The 6,000-nt window shown below is 38.4% G+C and overlaps 1 pseudogene; it reads left to right on the top strand.

Moving 5' to 3' along the window:
• The first annotated feature begins 3,403 nt into the window (after positions 1–3,403).
• LOC127098974 (elongator complex protein 1-like) overlaps positions 3,404–6,000 on the top strand; it is a 73,340-nt pseudogene continuing 70,743 nt past the window's right edge.

The raw sequence follows: 6,000 nt of genomic DNA, 5'->3' as shown, positions 1-6,000 counted from the left end.
TTGGAGGAGTGGAGAAGGTGAAAGAGGCGAGGTTACAAACTCACAAAAGGACGTATGGATTTCTTCGGATGGAAGATAATGAAAGCATAACTGATTTCTTCATTAAGGTTACGAAATTGGTGAATCAAATCAAGGTATGTGGAGAAGTGTTGACATCAAGATTTGTTGTTGGAAAGATCTTGAGGTCGTTGGCTCCAAAGTTCGGCCACGTGGTAGTAGCCATAGAAAAGTCAAAAGATTTGTCAAAACTGACAAAGGAAGAGCTTCAAGGGGCGCTTGAATCTCATGAACAAAGAATGGCTGAAAGAACTGCAAGAAAGTCGAAGAGTGATGTGGCTTTGCAGGCACAATCAACAAAAGAAAGGAAAAGCAAAAGAAGTTGGAATGGCAACAAAGGTAGATGAGGCTACACAAATTTGACTGGTCGAAATCATCAAGAAGGAAACTGGTTGAATCAAAGAAAACCCTGGAACCAAGGCAACCGCATCCAAGCTTAGCACAATCTTGATCACTAATATTATCGATCAAAGTTATAACTCGTCACATCGAGGGGTTATAACCCAGAGAGTATTGAGTTTGTATGAAGTTTGGAGCATTTTATTTGCCTGCATTTTAATTTTTCCGCCATTTATATTTCTTTACAAGTCTTCAGCAATTTATTTTGTACCAGATTCAAGCCTCCGTTTGGAGCAGGTTTTTATCATATTTCACATTTTATAACCGCTTTATTTATTTACTCGAACTTTATTTTCATCGCCTCGCACTACCTCTTTTATTTCCAAGCCTTATTTATCGCACCATATTATTTTAAACTACTTTTCTGTAATGTCTACTTCTAAGCTTCAAACTTATGTTTTCATGTTTGTCATAAACTACTTTTCTGTTTGTCATAAGCAAAGCAACTTGGGATATGAGGACCGTCACTTGACAGTACTCTAACTGTTGTTTCTTTAAGATTTTGATTGTGGGTTGTTTTGGTTTGAATACAATCTTTCTGAACTTAATTAAATCGGTCGCTACGAAAGTAGAGCCGTGAAAATGTCGGGTAAGATCGAAAGCTGTCTGATATTAAAGAATAAGATTGGTTTGTTTTTTATTAATGGATACCTCAAAAGCACTTTGTTAATTAACTAGGAAAGTCGAATATTTCTAGAAGGAGGTTTTAAAACTATTTGTGGACGCGTTTGTAGGTTTAGGATCCGGTTACCAGAGCGAAAGCTTGAGACCCTTTAAAGCTAAATTTTCCAATCAAAATTATTTTTCAACTGAGTAAAGAGTCTGATTTCTTAAAATAGGATTTACTATTTTAACGCAAAAAGTGTCGGTCACACGTGACAGTGGACGGTAAAAATTAGAAAGTCGAATCCGGTTCTGAATACGTGAAAGCGACAGTTCCTATTCAATTACATTCTTTTCAAAGTAGAAAATATTGCCCCATACAACGGTCCTATTTAGAAATAAGCTAGAGTATTGTTGTTTGATGAGAGCCACATCCCGATATTATTTATCTGAATTTATTAAATTTAATTATTTCATCTCTCATTTGCTTAATTAATTCTCCTTAGATAAACATTGTAGCAATTAGAAACGATAGATTGATAGTTAGGTTTATGTTGGATCGATATCTTTAAAACTACGCAATAGACTGTACACTTGTAGTTAGTTATTCCGATAGACTCGTAATCTCGCGAACAAGCTTTTGGCGTCGTTGTCGGGGACCAATAACATCATATTTTGTAACCTGTTATTACACCGTCTAAAGTAAGGCAACCCTCTCCAGTCAATACGAAGAACTCGCAGCATCGGAACTTTAGAAGATCCAATAAATGAACCAGAAAAGTACGTAAGAGCTCTACTTTTGCTCTAATGAATCAAAAGAGTAATGGTAGAAGACCAAAACCATAGGCCACTCAAAGAGTTTGCCCTACCCTCTAACGAAGAGCCTCATTCAAGTATTGTCAACCCATATATTACATCTAACAACTTTGAATTGAATCCTGCTTTGCTGCAAATCGTGCAACAGAACCAGTTCACTGGTCTCCCAACAGAGAACCCAAACCAGCACCTAAAAGTTTTCATTCAACTAGCCAAAACACTAAAATGCAATAACGTTGCTCATGAAGCGATACGGCTACGTTTATTCCCTTTATCCCTCAAAGACAGAGTGCGATCATGGCTAGATTCCCTTCCATCAAATTCCATCACTACTTGGAATGACCTGAAGAAAGTATTCCTTGCTAGATACTTTCCACCCAGTAAGATTGTCGTCATACTAGCTGAATCAAACCCATACCAGGCCAACTATGCCCAAGGAAACCCCTGTTCGAACACTTATAACCCTGGATGGAGGAATCACCCAAATTTCTCTTACAAGAACAATAACTCTGCTTTTTCCCATAACTCTACTCCTCAAAGACGAGAAAGCTTCCACGCCTAAAGACCCACACCACTGATACAAACTACACCTCAGAAGTCAAACCTTGAGAAGATCATAGAAGATTTTATCACGACTCAAACTCGACAGAATAAAGAATTCATGAATCAAAACGTCCATATTAATAAACTGATTTCGCAATTAGGAACCAAGGTTGATTATGTGGTGACCCACAACAAGATACCGGAAACCCAAATCTCTCAAGTAGCACACCAACAAGCTTCTCAAGCTACACCGGGAGGACTATTCCCTAGACAACCTCAACCTAACCCTGAAGGCCATGCTAACGCCATTTCGTTGCAAAGTGAAACTCAATATGATGGGCCTAAAATTTTAGAGCCACCAAAAGAAAATGTTGTGACTACCTCGGAAGAACAGAAAGAGGAACCCGCAGAACCTGAAAAACAAAGAAAAAGGATATTAATGATAAGGAGGCAGTAAATGATAACCAAGAGAATCAAACATATGTACCACCGCCACCCTACATACCACCGATTCCATATCCGTAAAGACTTAAATAGACTAAACATGACACCCAATACAAGAAGTTCGTGAAAGTAATTGAGAAACTTTACGTCAAGATACCCTTCACCGAAGCCATCACCCAAATACCATCATATGCCAAATTCCTAAAAGACATCTTAACAAACAAGGCAAGCTCGATGATCCCAAACACTTAGAATGCAATGCAATTGCCGAAAACAAATTAGCCAAGAAACAGAAAGATCCTGGAAGCTTTCAATACCATGTGTTCTATGAAGACATGTTATAGACAAAGCCTTATTGGATTTAGGAGCAAGCGTAAGTTTGATGCCTTTAGCAGTTTGTGAAAGGCTAGACCTAGGAGACATACAACCAACTACGATGTCCCTTCAATTGGATGATCGATCTGTTAAATACCCGATAGGTATATTAGGAGATATCCTAGTTAGAATCGAATAACTCTATATACCTATTGACTTTGTCGTAATGGATATTAAGGAGGACGAAGAAATCCCTATCCTTGTAGGTAGACCATTCTTATCAACTACTGAAGCCATGATAGATGTAAAAAGAGGGAAAATGACTTTCGAAGTAGGCGACGAGAAGGTAGATTTTATCATATCCAAATTTCTGAAAGTACCCGCCATGGATGAATCTTGTTGTGCAATTGATATCATTGGTGAATGCATAAGAGAATTAGATAAGGCGGAGCATATCCAAACAATAAAACTACCTTCGACGCCCATAATGGGAGATGATGGATTTAAGTAAGTTACACCTTACATAGACGATAGCCTTAAGGAATGATTAGCACTTACCCCTGACCATATGCCAAGCATTAAGAAACCCACAATAGAGCTTAAAGAATTGCCTAAGAACTTGAGATACAAGTATCTTGATGAAAAACTCAACCGTCTAATTATAGTAAATGCCAACCTTAACAGAGGCGAAACCGATCAACTCTTAGAGGTCTTAAGAAGATACCCTACAGCTCTAGGCTATACCATATCCAACTTGAAAGGAATAAGTCCCTCTGTGTGCATGCATCGGATTATGCTAGAGGAAGATTCTAAACCTTCTAGAGAACACCAAAGAAGGATAAATCCTATAATGTGTGATGTAGTCAAGAGGGAAGTATTAAAACTTCTAGATGTAGGAATTATCTACCAAATCTCCGATAGTAAATGGGTTAGTCCTGTGCATGTAGTACCAAAGAAAGGAGGTGTCACGGTCGTATAAAATGAGGAAGGAAAATTGGTAGCAAAACGCATAGAAAGCGGATGGCGCATGTGCATAGATTATAGAAGGATGAACAAAGTAACCTGAAAGGATCATTTGCCCCTTCCGTTTATTGATCAAATGTTATAACGTTTAGCTAGGCACTCTTACTTCTATTACTTAGACGGATATCCGGATTTTTCCAAATCCCCACCCACCCAGATGACCAAGAAAAACAATGTTCACATGTCCGTATGGCACTTTCGCTTATCGAAGAATGCCATTCGGACCCTATAACGCTCCCGCAACCTTCCAACGATGCATGATGTCCATATTCGCAGACTTACTGAATGAAATCATGGAAGTTTTCATGGATGACTTCTCGGTATACAGATCCAGTTTTAAAAACTGTCTGGATAACTTAGAGAGAATCCTAGAAAGATGCGTACAAGTTAATCTGGTGCTAAATTGGGAGAAATGTCATTTTATGGTTACATAAGGAATAATCCTAGGACACATAGTATAAAAAAGGGGAATTGAGGTTGATAGAGCTAAGATAGAGATAATTGAGAACCTCCAACCATCCAAAACAATTAGAGAAATTCGAAGTTTCCTTGGACATGCCGGTTTTTACCGACGCTTCATTAATGATTTCTCGAAGATAACTAAACCTTTAACCGGCCTCCTAATGAATGGCGTCGAATTAACCTTTGACGAAAAATGTCTAAAAGTATTTAATCTTCTTAAGAAAGCACTAATCACTGCACCTATTATGCAACCCCCCGATTGGAACCAACCTTTCGAGATTATGTGCGATACTAGTGATTTCGCTGTAGGCACAGTCTTAGGACAACGAAAGGATAAAATATTACATGTGATCTTCTATGCTAGCAGAACCTTAGATGCAACCCAACTAAATTACACAACAACAGAGAAGGAACTCCTAGTTGTGGTATTTACAATAGACAAATTTCAATCCTACTTAGTTGGAGCTAAAATCATCGTATATACAGACCATGCTGCCATACGATACTTATTGAGCAAAAAGGATGCAAAACCTAGACTGCTTTGTTGGATCCTTTTATTATAAGAATTTAACTTAGAGATCCGCGATAAGAAAGGGATTGAGAACGTGGTAGCTGACCATCTTTCTAGATTAGAGTACTTGAAACCCAACCATATCCCTATCAATGATGATTTTGCATATGATAGGTTGATAGCATCAATCGACAATTGAATAAGTCATGAAGAAGCCTTAGATAAGGTAGTGTTAAACATTGAATCTTCCCGTGTAGTGACCAGTGTACTTGGTACGCTGACTTCGTAAATTTTCTCGCGGCTAATATACTACCTCAGGGATTGATGTGCCAATAAAGAAAAATGTTTTTCCATGACGTGAAACATTTCTAATGGGACGAACCCCTTATCTTCAAGAGAGAAGCAAATGATATTTTTTCGTCGCTGTGTTCCTGAAGAGGAGCCACCAAATATCATAACTCATTTCCACTCTGCTCCTTATGGTGGGCATGCCAACACATCCAAAACTTGTGCTAAAAACCTCTAAGCAGGCCTTTAATGGCCAACTTTATGGCGTGATATGCATACCTTCATAATTAAATGCGATCGGTGCCAACACACTGGAAACATATCAAGGTGCGACGATATACCCCTAAAGAATATTCAGGAATTAGAAATCTTTGACGTTTGGGGTATTGATTTTATGGGTCCATTCCATTCATCTATGGGAAACAAGTACATACTCGTTGTTGTCGACTACGTGTCAAAATGGATAGAGGCCATCACCTTACCTACCAATGATGCACAAGTGGTAATTAGGATGTTTAAGAACCACATATTCCCTAGGT

The sequence above is a fragment of the Lathyrus oleraceus genome, chromosome 1 (genome assembly GCF_024323335.1).
Source record: "Lathyrus oleraceus cultivar Zhongwan6 chromosome 1, CAAS_Psat_ZW6_1.0, whole genome shotgun sequence".
Taxonomy (NCBI): Eukaryota; Viridiplantae; Streptophyta; class Magnoliopsida; order Fabales; family Fabaceae; genus Lathyrus; species Lathyrus oleraceus.
Note: the sequence above shows the minus strand (reverse complement) of the source record. Positions and strands in the feature narration are given on the sequence as shown.